The sequence below is a fragment of the Elephantulus edwardii genome, unplaced genomic scaffold (assembly GCF_000299155.1).
Source record: "Elephantulus edwardii isolate Elephantulus edwardi_28Jun2011 unplaced genomic scaffold, EleEdw1.0 scaffold00105, whole genome shotgun sequence".
Taxonomy (NCBI): Eukaryota; Metazoa; Chordata; class Mammalia; order Macroscelidea; family Macroscelididae; genus Elephantulus; species Elephantulus edwardii.
In genome coordinates this window covers 1,818,833-1,832,931 of record NW_006399855.1, presented here as the reverse complement: position 1 = coordinate 1,832,931, position 14,099 = coordinate 1,818,833, and the positions used below count along the sequence as shown (strand labels likewise).

General features: G+C 41.6%; 1 pseudogene; it reads right to left on the bottom strand.

Moving 5' to 3' along the window:
- Positions 1-1,935: 1,935 nt before the first annotated feature.
- On the bottom strand, positions 1,936-2,625 carry LOC102850471 (annotated as a pseudogene).
- Positions 2,626-14,099: the final 11,474 nt, after the last annotated feature.

Genomic DNA, 14,099 nt, shown 5'->3' with positions numbered 1-14,099 from the left:
TTTTAGGCCACCAGTGTGTGTGTGTCTCTGTGTGTGTGTGTGTGTAACTCTTTGCCTCATGTTTTCTTTTTTTTTGGCCTGTTCAAACTTCCAATCAAGAAATAAATAATTTCCTTCTTCCTTGGCGCAAACTAAAACGGACTATAATGTTCAGTCATGAGTACAGCCTGAATAATAGGGTATGCGTGCATGGAGATTCTAGTTCTTTCCACAGCAAGACCAGAGAGAAGAAAAGAGAAAGGGACTGAAGAGAAAGGAAAAATCAAGAGAGTATTTAGATATATTATGACTTGCATGAAGAGTTTCCTGAACTAGACTCCTGAATTTTGGAAAATTTTGTTGTATCTTTACCAGGGCATATCTAATGATCCTCAGTATGATTTCATCACTATTTTTGGCATACATTCCACAGTTTCACTAATTGATCATTCTGCATTCTTTTCCACTTGACACATGTTCCTGCTAATCACATCTGACTCTTATCCCTGCCCTTGTCATGAACATACAAAACCTCCGAGTATTAGTAATAAAAAAAGAACAAATGGTAAAACACAGATAGACCTTAAAAGCATCATGTTAAGTGAAAGAAACCAGTCACAAAAGACCAAATATTTGTACTATGCCATTTATACAAAACATTCCAAATAAACAAATCTGTAGAGATAGAGGAAGATTAGTGGTTTCCAGAGACTGACTGAAATAGGAATTGAGTCCTTAATGCGTGTGGGGTGGGGGTAAGGAAAATGTTCTAAAACGGTCTATGGTAATAGTTGGGCAATTTTGTGAACATGGCAAAAACCACCGGATTATGCACTTTAATTGGGTAAATGTTATGTCACCACATTTTGTATGGTGTATGTATTTTATCTCAATAAAACTGTTATCAAAACCAAAACCAGAACCAAAAATAATTGGATACGGAGAAAAGGCAGAAGGGGAGAAACTAGGGCATAGGAAAAAGGAATACTGCGACCCTGCTAAATCAGAGAAATGTAAAGAGAGTTTTGTTTGTTTTGAAGAGGAAGGACAAATATGTTCCTGCAAACTGAGGGCCTTTCACCCCATTCCTGAGAAATGTGCTATCTGTAAAGTATGTCTGGAAACTGCAGGAACCAGCAGGAGGGCCAAAAAAAGGGCCTGGATTTATGCTGCAAAAGTGGAAAACAGACAAAGGGCAAAGCTAACAACGAAATCAAACACACCAAAGCGAGAACAGTCGGAACACCAGGAAGCAGTGAGAAAGGGAAGCCAGGCACAAAGCAACAGGAAAGTAATTTCGAAATAAAAATTTAATGGGACAAGGGAGCCGGTCTTTTCCCTCTTGACTTCTTTTCCTTCTCCTGCCACTCACAATCCCAATTACTCTTCTCTCCCTTCCTCTCTCCCAGTTAGAGTCCCTCTTCTAATTTAGGGGACTACCGGTTCAAGCTGAGCCTTGACCCCTCCGCGCCCACCACAGGTGCTCTTCCCGGAGAGCCTGCCTGCCTACCTAGGAAGGCACACCTAGGAAGCTGCAGTTTCTGCAGTTCTGGTTCATGCCACAACATCAGTGAGCCCAGAAGACACTTTTCTCCTTTCTTTTGCTTTGAACTCCTAGTGTGATCTGGGAGAAAGTTTACAAAGAAATTAGCTTTTCCATTCAATAACTTACACACATTTTGTTTTATGATACTACTTATAGTACTCTCAGTGTAATAGCACTATTCCCACTTCCTCCTTGAGTTCCCATTGCCGTTTGTCCTTATTCCTGTCCCATTCTGCCTTCGAAGCTTTGTTTTTGGGCCAACACAGACCTTTTGGTCTTAGATGATTAAGAGTACTGATGAGTACATTCCTCCCTGCTTTTTTTTTTTTTTTACAATACAAACCTAGTTTAATAAATAATAAACACAGGCGACTGTTCTCCAGCAGAATACCCAGTTCTTGCAGGCCCACTCAGAGTCTTCTCTGGGACTCCACTGCCACTTGCACTCGGGCCAGTCTAATGAAGCGGCCTTGGATCTGTAGCCATCCTGCCTTACCAATGCCACAGTGCCTGACTGCACCCCAACACCGGCTGGCACATGACAGATGAGTTCATGCTCATGAGGGTCATAGTTGTCTCCAATGGGTGTCATCTTTTCCAGGCCATGCTTGGCAAATATGCTTTTCAGCTTTGCTTCTAAAAGTGACAACCCTCGGAAGACCTTCTCCAGAGTGAGCTCCTGGTCCTCAGGCTCTGCTTCTTCAGAAATACATTCTGTAGTCTTCTCTAAAATATCTGCCACCTCCACCAAGTCCTTACAGAAACTCTGGATTCCAAACACCTTGGCATCTTCCACACACCTCTGGGTTTGCCTCCTTATGTTTTCAGAATCAGCCACAGCTCTCTGGTATCGCACAGTTAAGTCCTGGACTTCTTTCTCCGGTTTAACAGCTTTTAGCCTTAAGGCTCATTCGGCCAGAGAGGGCCCAAGCTCATCAGGGGGTTCCTCTGAGCTGCAATCCTCACCAGTGGTCCTCTGGGTGGCGGTGCTGAAAGGATGCAGCCATCCCCTGCTGCAGGTCGGTCGCGGCACAGGAGGCCTGAAGGTGCTGCGCCCGCCGCGGGCCCGCCCACAAGGACCGAGCGGCCATGTTGCCGACCTTGGCTTACGGAGGTGGCGCAAGCGCAGAAGCTACTCCTCCCTGCTTTTGATTTAGTCTCTAGGGAGTTGTTTTGCTAACTCAAAGGCCATACCTCTCTAAGAATTCAAATCCACCAACAATTTCATGGGAGAAAAAGATGGGCAATCTTCTCTCTGACGATTGATTTAAAACCACAGGACCCCAATATGGAGGGTCCTCTATGGATTGGTTCTTACTTAATTGCAGTAAGTTTGAGGTTTTGAGTCTATTGTTTGGGTTGTCTGAAAGTTGATTCCGGGAGTTGCGTTCAGCTCCAGGCCCAAAGTATGTCCAAGGATTACAGTCTCAGGAGTTCTGCCAATCTCTATCAGACCAATAAGTCTGAATCACGGTCTTGAATTTTTTCCTGCGTCTGCACCCTCCCGTTTTGTCTAGACCTTTAATTGTAATCCTTATCAAAGCTGATGATAATGAGAGCTCACACCAACTAGTTCTGGCCTAATGGTGCAAGAGATTATGGTTCATGTTTGGTCCTTATTAAAGCAGAACTGCAAGTTCTTGATGCCGCAAACGGGATGATCTCATTAGTCCTTTGGACTAAAGGCTTCCTTAAATCTTTGATTCTCTTCACTCTTTTGTGCTCCAGGCAAGAAGAGACCAGTAGTTGCATTTTAAATGGCCACTTATGAACTTTAAGACCCCAGTCATTCATCCTCAAAGCTAACATCTTTTTTGGTGGTAGTCATAGCTCTGTTTCTCTGCTTACTTCTCTTTTATCTCTTGTAAGAGAAAAGATACTGCCAAATAATGTTAGAAAAACAACATCTATGAATGATTGTATGGAAAATTAGTATGATTTGTAAATCTTCACTCAAGCAAACAACATAAAAAGATAAAAAGGAATGCAGGCCATACTCCAGGGAAGCTCCTTTGACATCTAATCAGAGTTGTGATCTGAGTAAGGATGTTGTACCTCAGCCTAATCCCCTTACAACTGCTTAGTTGATTGCATCATGAGAGATGATTATATTATTGATTGACTAACAATCTGCATTATGCAGATGACACAACCCTGCTCGCTGAAACTGAGAAGGACCTCATGCACTTGCTGCAGAGGGTCAAGGACTGCAGCCTTCATTATGGACTGAGGCTCAATGTCAAGAAGACAAAGATTCTCACCACTGGACCAATCTGTAGCATCAGGATGGATGGCGAAGAGATTGAGATCGTTCACAGCTTCAGTTTGCTCGGCTCCATGGTCAACACTCTTGGCACCAGCAGCCAGGAAATAAAAAAACGTATTGTGATGGGAAAGTTTGCTGTTTGGTACCTCTCTAAAGTACTCAAGAGCAATGGTGTCTCTCTGGAGACTAAGGTGCGCCTGATACAGGCCATGGTCTTTGCAATCACTTGTTATGCATCAGAAAGTTGGACAGTGACTAGGGAGGATAGAAGGAGACTTGACGCCTTTGAGCTGTGGTGCTGGAGAAGAGTATTGAATGTACCATGGACTGCCAAGAAAACAAACAGATTCATCCTGGAGAGGATTAAACCAGGCTACTCCTCGGAGGCAAGGATTCTGGGGCTTTGTCTAACATACTTTGGGCATGTTGTAAGGAGGGACAGGTCCTTGGAGAAGGACATCATGCTTGGTAGGGTGGAGGGACAGCGCAGGAGGGGAAGACTCTTCTATGAGGTGGATTGATTCAGTGACTGGGGTAATTGGGATGGGTGTGTCAGAGGCAATGCTATTGGCACAGGATAGAGCAGGGTTTAGGTGTGCATAAGGTCGCTATGAGTCGCAAATGACTTGACGGCACATAACAACAACAACGACATCACTTTATATCACTGCGTAGCTGCCAAGTCACTGAGAATCATGGTCTAGTTAAGCTGGCACATGTTTGAGTGGCAGCAATTCAATCCATGACAATAGTCTTGTTATTGTTTGCTATCAAGTTGGAACCAACTCATCACTGATCCTCCAGTGGGTTTTCATAGACAGTAAGTCGCACAGAAAGAGACTTAGCATCTTTCTCCCATAGAGCAATTGATGGATTCAAACTGCATGCCTTTGGATTGGCAACACAATTCCTTATTACCAGGCCACTGGAACTTCCTGTGACAACATTTAACAACAATTATTAAAAGAAAACGCTAATACAAAGCAGGATATTTTGCTGTGTACAGACTTGGGAGAATCTGGGAAGGCATAAGAATGGGGAGGAAACTCCTCTCTTCATGTTTACTTGGCTTCACATGACAAGTCTGCAGAGCAGAACTGCAAGTTCTTGATGCCCCAAATGGGATGAACTCACTCGTGTCTGCTCAGCTATGTGCAAGGTAACTCATATTGGGACCCAAAGTGACCTGCCTTTGAAAATATGATTTACCTTTCAAGTATTGTAGTACTATGTATTAATGTAGACTTCTCCATAGACTTGAGTGTATAAAAATGAGAAATTCTGCCACTGGGGAAAAGGTTTAGAAAATAATCACTAGTATTCAACCTATCCTTGCTCCACTTGTGCTCTACCAATTACAAGAGGCAAGTTTATAATATGTACAATTAAAGAAACCATTTGCTTCAGTATTATGCCATCAGGAAGTGTTTTTTAAGTACCTAGTTGCGTATTGTTTTGGGTGAAGCACAATATAAAGAGAACTGCAGAGGACTAGTCTCTCTGTTTGATTTTCAAGACCTTGCCATGTAAGGTAGGCAGTATTCACCTGGACAAACAGGTTCAGGACACATGACAACAGATGGAAGCTTTAAAACATCCCAGTGACTACACAGAGAAGCATTCATCTGGTCAGTGCCAGTGCATTTTAAAAGGGGTGGTAGCCAAGAAAGCACTCAGCTGGGATGAATAATAACTATTGGGATTCCTGGGAACTCATCATTAAGCTCAACTGCAGAGAGTAACCCATACCTCTTTAAGATACCAAATCATCTCCTGGAGGGTAGAGAAGCCTGCCAGGGAATCTGGTTGCATGCAGGCAGCTTGGAGGAGGCTCCCAAGTAAGTGGTTGGACTGGAGTAGGAGGAGACAGAGGGCAAAGGTGCATGGGTGTGGTCAGCACAGACCAGTGAAGCAGAGACAGAGCAAGGGCAACAGAAAAGGGACAAGCAGTTGCTGGCAGTCCCACACACATCTACAAGCCTAAGGGGTTTCTAAAGTATTTGGCAGTGCTCAGACACTTAAAGTGCACTCTAGAATGCTTGCAGTTGGTGAAAATGCTGAAAAGGTAGGTCTAAGTAAGAGTTAAGATAGACACTTTGGAAGGTAAAGGGTGAAGGGCAGAAAAACATGTGTCTTGATCAAAGGAAGTGCTGATAAGAGACAGGATCAAAGGTACACAGGAGAATAATATCTCTAGATCTGCTTCCTGCCATGGCATGAAACAAAACTGGAAAAGCAGAGGCCATGGAGTCAATCTCAACTCATGGCAACCTGATGGAGGTGCAGAGTAGAACTGTACTGCTGAGAGTTTTCAACGCTGTGACTTTGCAGGCCTTTCTGGGTAGGTTCGAACAGTCAACCTTTCAATGAGTGCTCAAGTGCTAAGCCAACAGAACCACTCAGAGATCTATACAGCAGTCTGATATATTAATGAAAATCACCCAGAAGCAGGTGCACAAGGACTATAAAGTTTCTACTGAAACCTTGTTAAAGGGATTTGGGTAAGTAGTAAACCAGATTCAACATCAAAGGAAGGGCTGATAGGCGATGGGATCAAAGGTAAAAGGAAATTGTGCCATTGAAAAAATGATCACATTTATTGGTTGCTAAGACTCCACTGAATCCAACAACATAGCTTTTCAAACTATTTAAGATCAATGACAAGACTCTCCCACAAAACACCAATTCCCACTGCAGTATAGACCTCAAACACTGGCACATCAGATCTAAACCAAATGTACCTTTAGCACATGGAGGTGGATCTGGGGTGGGAGATCCTTGGCCTCACAAAATTCCACTCTCAACCCCTAGAAAGATGCACCATTCAGCACTAGTACCACACCTATTGAAAGGGGCTCATTTCCTCAACCTAAGCAATTTTGTTTCAAAACCCTCAAATAACACACATATTTCTGTAATCATGCATACACATATTTGTAAAACATCTAAGGCAACATTAGCAAGGGAGGAGGAGGAATTTTTTTTTAATTCACTTTGTTTTTACTACTTTTTTTTCTTTACTTGAGAAAAGGAATTTTTTTTTTTTTTGCATTTTTTTTGAAGTCAGCATAGATAAAAATACCAACGGGCAATTCACAGAAAAGGAAATACAAGTGGCTAATAAAATTGCTCAACCTCACTAATTCCCATGGGTACACACAATATAATAGACAGTGACATACGATGTTTTTGCAAACCAGAGTGGTAAAACTCAACGTTGTTCCTACTCAAGGATGGAGGGAAAAAATTCTTTTCAACACACAGAAAGTAGATTGGTGCCACTTTTTTAGATGGCATCTTGGCAGTGTTTATTTATTGGGTCAATGTCCATATTTTTCAGACAGTAAACCACTTCTTGGTGCCTATCTTGCTTTCTTCTGTCGAATTGTTGTTTTTAGGTGCCATCAGGTTGAGTATAACTCATAGTAACCCTGTGAACAACAGATCTCAATCCTGTCCTGTCTATGCCAGCCTCACAGTCTCTAACACGACACACACACAAACCCACAACTCAAATACATGCACAAAGAAGCAAAGAATATTTATCCCAGCCTCAGAAGAAAAATTAAAAATCTAAATCACCACCAATGAGACTTGTTAAATTATGGCACAGCCATAATTAATAATGTAGCAGTTAAAAAAAAAAAAGAAAGGAAAGGAAAGGAGGAAGTAGTTTTAAATGGAAAACAACAAAAAAAACTCATTGCTATTGTGTCAGAATCAACTCATAGCTGAATCTCCAGCTGGTTTTGAGAAGTTGTAAACCACGTGGGAAGTGACTACCCACCCTTCTTTCTCCTGCTCGTGGATTTGAACTGCGTGGCCTTGGCTTGGTAGAATTCCTTAACTAATAGGCCACCAAAGCCAAAAACTATATAAGTGGGAAGAGCTCAAAGATTTTTTTTTTTAATTGGTTTGCTTACAAAGTTCTTGTACATTGTGTTTCACACTAGTCTTCATTCACATTATGTTTCATACACTCATATGCATTACATTTTATAACATTAACCTCCATTGGACCTTGCCCATCATTACCTTGTCTTTTCACCAGGATCCTTCCCATTCCTACTGCTCCTCCTGCCACCCGCCAAACTCTGCAACCCTATGGTTTTGTCCCTACCCATCCTCACACCTTCTCAAAGACAATTTTTTTCTTTTGATTTTTTATTCATTTTAGTGAAAGTTTACAGATATTTACGGTTTTCAGTCATTCACTGTTGCACTTTTCTCCCTGCATACCCCCACCCCCAATTCATTCCTCCTGAAAAGTAAAAGAAAAATTCTTGCAGTCCCTGGAGTATGTGGTTTGAATCCACCAGATGCTCTGCTGGAGAAGGAGGAGCAATCTCCTCCTGTACCAGTCAGATCTGATTTTTTCTTTTTCTTTTTCTTTTCTCTTTTCTGATTTTAAGGTACACACGCACACGCAAGCACACACACTTTAAAAAAAAAATTAAAAGAAAAATTCTTTCCTTGTTATGCAATCCCTCCCAAGTTCACTCCACTGTGCAGCCTTCATTCTGGACTCCTGTCACGGCAATAATACTTAATCATATATCCCTTTTAAACAGTTCTCTCCCTCATCTGTTTCAATGCAGTATACATTATTCTTCCCCTCCTTCTCTGTCTTCCCTCAACCCTGATGTCAGTCCTGTTTTACAACAGTGGCCCTATGCAAAATTTGTCCTTTTGTGACTGAGATATTTCACTCAGCAGAATGCCCTCCAGGGTCACCCATTTAGCATAATATTTCATGAGTTCTTTGTTTTTCAATGCAGCATAGTATTCTATTATGTGAATATACCAGAGCTTCTCTATCCATTCGTTTGTTGATGAACATTTGGGTTGTTTCCAGCTCTTTGCTATTGCAAACAAAGCCACAATAAACATGGATGTGCATATATCTGCTTGGGTGGCGGTTATGATTTCTTTAGGGTATATTCCCAGTAGTGAAATTGCTGAGTCAAATGGTATTTCTGTTTGCAACTTTTTGAGAAAGCGCCGTACAGCTTTCCATAGTGGTTGCACCATTTTACACTCCCACCAACGGTGAAAAGTTTCTCCACAACCTTGCCAACATTTGATGTTTGCTGTTCAGTTAAATTTTGCTATTCTTACTGGGTTGAGATGATATCTCATAGTTGTTTTTTTTTTTAATTTATTTTTTTCTCATAGTTGTTTTGATCTGCATCTCTGTTAGAGCTAGGGATTCAAAGGCAAATTTTAATTAAAAGCTTCAAGATGCAAAATAATCCAAAATGCATGATATTATTCATGTAAACATATGTACAAAAGCATACATTTTTCTATGTAAATATGCCATGTGAATGCATTAACAAAAATCTGGATACATTTATGCCCACTTGGTAATAGCAATTACCTCCAAGGAAGGAAGACAATTGAGGTTGGGGTAATTAAAGGGAAGAATTTTATCCTCTCGAAAAGTAAAACAACAACAAGAAAATTAACTAGTTTAGTTGCTAACCAAAAGGCTGGTAGTTTGAGTCCACCCAGAGACATCTCAAAAGAAATACCTGGTATTCTATTTCCAAAATAATTAGTCACTGAAAGCTCTTTATGGAGCTCAACTATACTCTGCCTATCAGGAAAGGAAATAAATTCTATAGAATCTATATTCTTTCTTTATTGATATAGGATTATGTGCAATGGGCATGTAGCCATGAGTAAGTGGTGGGATTAAAAAAAATTAAAGAGCAGAGAAAAGAAACAAGAGCATCTGTCTTCATGATCCGAAGAAATACATGTAGAGCTGACTGAGGAATTGTATGACAGGAAGGAACTAGGTACAATGCTCTCTGCCATCCCATCTATCATGCCCTCCACCTCCACAGCTAGTCAGCTTTAGCACATGGATCCCTGGCAGCTTTTATTAGCTAAGCTGTCCCAGAAGTCTAGTCTGAAATATTGTCGTATCCCATTGCCACCATTCTATCTCCCCAGCATTCTTGTGGTGCCGTCTGCAGAAAGTTGAACCTCTAACCCAGAGGTGGCACCTCTCTGGCTTAAAACCACCAGCGACTCTCCAGGGAAGCAGTGAGTAATCTCTTCCCTTGCAATTTACAGCCTCCTGAGAACTCGGTGGAGGGACAGCTATGAAACCATTACGACTCAATAGCAATAAGATGAGTTGAATTGCCAAAGAATTCTGGAAACTACAGGACCAGGAACCTGTCTGTAACATGATACTGTATCTATAGTTCACTATCTTGGTGGCAGATCATTTATCTTGGCCCCCTCCAAGAAAGTTTCATTAGGAAAGAAAGAATACAAAGGTCTTCATTATTACATTCCTTAATCTTAGTGAGTCTATGGTTTCTGTGGTTTTAAAAGAGATGCTGCCACCATTTGGATTTACTGAATTGGCACTCTCACAAATCACTCATGAGAGAATCTGCAACTAAAAGAAAGAATCTCTTGAACCTAATAAATGATGGGCATAAAAAGTACCAGTGGATCAGACTGAGAAAAGAAAGAAACATCCACACATGAGGGGACTAGAGAAGGAAATAAAAAATAACTACAAAGCAAGCAGATAAGCATAATTTTCCAAAGTATTTCACCATCACACTTCATGCTTTTACCTTTTCTTCACTCCTCCCAGGACAAGAGGTTAAGAAGGTGAAGCATGAATGAGTCCTTCATCCTCAGAATGCTTGGCATAAAAATATTAACCACAAAAACTTTTATTTTCTTTAGAGAGGAACAAAACAATACTTTTCATCTCAATCCAGATAACATGAACATTTAAAAAATATTTTCCTGGCAAAGATTACAATCACAGATGCATTGAGCCAAACAGCATCACATTCCCTTCCTCATTAATTTAATAAATTGCAACTTCATGTGGAGGTTCATGTTCAAGAACTAGATATTCTGAAAACAGTGTTCTAGCCTTGAACAGATCTAAATTATAATGAAAAAGGAGGCTTATATATTGAACCTAAGATCTTATTGTAATGAAGTATTTATCCAAATATGTAATGTATATACTGCAACCTACAGTTTGTAGGTGGATTAAATAAACCAAATGAAATAAAACGGGAAAAATTTTGTTGTTTAAGTTGTTGAAACTAGATAGTATGTGTGAAACAAGATAGTATGTGTATGTGTATATGTGATACACACAGAGAGACAGCTCAAGAGAGCTCTAGTGACCTGGTGGATAGAATTGCACTTCAACTCAAAGGCAGCTAGTTTGAATCCACCAACTGCTTCAGGGAAGAAAGAGGGGAATCTTGTCCCATGCAGTTTACATCCTCTGAAAACTTACAGGAGGACCAGCTATGAGTCAGTCCCTACTAGAGAGTAATATGTTATACATATATTTATTGTTGTTAGGTGCCATCGAGCCATCGGTGACCCATAGTGACCCTTTGTACTGCAGCTCTGAAGCCTGAGCCAGTCTCACTAATTCTGACACTCCAGCGCTCATTGTCCCAGTTACTGTATCAGTCCACCTCATCCGGGGTCTTCCTCTCCTGCACCGTCCTTCTGCTCTCCCAAGCATGATGATGTCCTTCTCCAAGGACTGGTTTCTCCTGGCCACGTGCCCAAGGTGTTTGAGACGGAGCTTCAAAATCCTAGCCTCCAAGGAGAAACTTGGTTTAACCCTCTCCAAAACAGACCTATTTGTTTTCTCGGCAGTTACATGATATGTTCAAGACTCTTCTCCAGCACCACAATTTGAAGGCACCGATTCTTCTTCTGTCATCATCCTTAGTCATTCTCCCGGTTTATATATAGTTTGTTGTCATGTACCATCAAGTTGACTCTGACTCACAGCAACCCTATGTACAACAGCTCTCAACTCTGCTCTATCTTGAGCCAATTTCATTGGCTCTGACACACCTACCTCCACGACCCTAGTCACTGAGTCAATCCATCTCATTCGGAATTTTCCCTCTCTTGTGCTGTCCCTCTAACCTTTTCAAGCATGATGACCTTCTCCATGAACTCGTCCCTCCTTGCAACATGCCCAGAGAATGTCAGACAGAGCTTCAAAGCCTTTGCCTCCAAGTTGTAGCCTGAATTCACCCTCTTCCAGGAAGAATCTGTTTGTTCTCATAGAACTCCATGGTATATTCAATACTCTTCTCCAGCACCATGGCTCAAAGGTATAAATTCTTCTTTTATTATCTATTGTCCAGCTCTCTGATGCAGAGAGAGTAATTGTGAAGACCATGGCCTGGATCAGGCAGATTTTAATCTCTAGACTGACATCATTGGTCGTCAGTACTCGGGAGAGGTCCCTGACAGCAGACTTTCCCAATGCAATGCATCATTTGATTTCTTGGCTACTGGAATGTTGATTGTGAGCCAAGCAAGCTTAAGCCATTAGAAATCTCAGCCTCTTCACCATCCAACATGATGCTGCTAAATGGCCCAGTGGTGAGAATCTTTGTATTATTGATGTTGAGCTTTAATCCATATAGAAGGTAGCAGTCCTTGCCTCTCTGCAGCAAAAGTCTCAGGTCTTCCTCAGCTTTGACAAGCAAGGTTTTATCATCTGCATAATGCAGGTTGTTGATGAGTCTTCCTTCAATCCTGATGATACATTCATCTTTGTAGAGCCCAACCTCCAAGATGATCTGATCTACATATAGATTGAAAAGGTATGGAGATAGGATGCACACATATAAATCATGTTTGTTGTTGTTATGTGCCATTGAGTCACTTGCAACTCATAGCAATCCTATGTACAACAGGTCTGAACCCTGCTCTATCATGAACCAACCTTATTGTCTCTGACACACCTACCCCCATTACCCCAGTCGAGGGTATTCCTCTCTTGTGCTGTTCCTCTACCCTCCCAAACATGATGTCCCTCTCCAAGGACTGCCCAAAATATGTCAGGTAGAGCTTCAGAATCCTTGCCTTCAAGGAGCAGCCTGTTTTCACCCTCTCCAGAATGAACCTGTTTCTTATCCTAGCAGTCCATGGTATGTTCAATAAGCTCCAGCACCCCAGCTCAATCAATCTAATCAATCAATCCATCAATCAATCAATCAATCAAAGGCATCAGTTCTCCTTCTATCATCCCTAGTCATTGCCCAGCTTTCTGATTCATAGCTATGAACAAATATTCTCACCACTGGGCCAATTAATAACACCATGACAGATGGAGAAGAGATTAAGGCTGCTAACAATTTTAGCTTGCTTGGCTTCAGTCAACACTCTTGGCACCAGCAGTCAAGAAATCAAAAGACAGATTGCTCTGGAGAAGGCTGCTGTCAAGGACCTCTCAAAAGTGCTGAAAAGCAATGATATCAGTCTGGAGACTAAGGTATGTCTGATTCAGGCCATGGTCTTTGTGATTACTTGCTATGCATCAGAGAGCTAGACAATGACCAAAGGTGATAGAAGAAGAATTAATGCCTTCGAGTTGTAGTGTTGGAGTACTGAATACCCTATGGGCGTCCAAAAGAACAAACAAATGTATCCTGGATAAAGTGCAATCAGAGTGTTCCTTGAAGGCAAAGATAGTGAAACTTAGTCTAACATGTTTTGGGCATATTGTCCTTGGATAAAGACATCGTACTTGTAGGTGTAGAGGGTCAGTAAAATAGAGAAAAGCTCTTGATGAGATGGATTGAGACAGTAACAATGGGCTTAAGTATATTAGAGAAGATGAGGATGGCACAGGACAGGCTAGGGTACATATCTGCTAGTCATAGGATTGCTATTAACATGGGGTGGGGTGGGTTCCCCCCAAAACATTGTTGTTGTGTGCTGTAGAGTCATAACCAAGCTATAACTGAACCTCTAGCAGGCTTTCAGAGGCTGTGAACTACAAGGGAGGAGAATGCCTATTAATCAACCATGGAGCAGTTGGTGGATAGGCCATGGTCTTTGAAATTACTTGCTATGCATCAGAAAGCTAGATAATGACTAGGGATGATAGAAGGTGAATCAGTGCCTTTGAGCTGTGGTGCTGAAGAAGAATATTGAATATACCAAGCACTGCTTGGAGAACAAACAAGTTCATCCTGGAGAGGGTAAAGCCAGGCTGCTCCTTGGAGGCAAGGATTCTGAAGCTTCGTCTGACATACTTTGGACATGTTGCAAGAAGGGACCAGTCCTGGGAGAAGGACATCATGCTTGGGAGGGTGGGAGGGACAGCGCAGGAGAGGAAGACTCTCAATGAGGTGGATTCAGTGACTAGGGTAATGGGGAAAGGTGTGTTGGAGACAATAAGATTGGTATGGGATAGAGCACCAAAGCACCATTTAGGGCTATTGTGCATGTAAGTCACAGATGACTCGATGGCACATAACAAAAAGAACAACA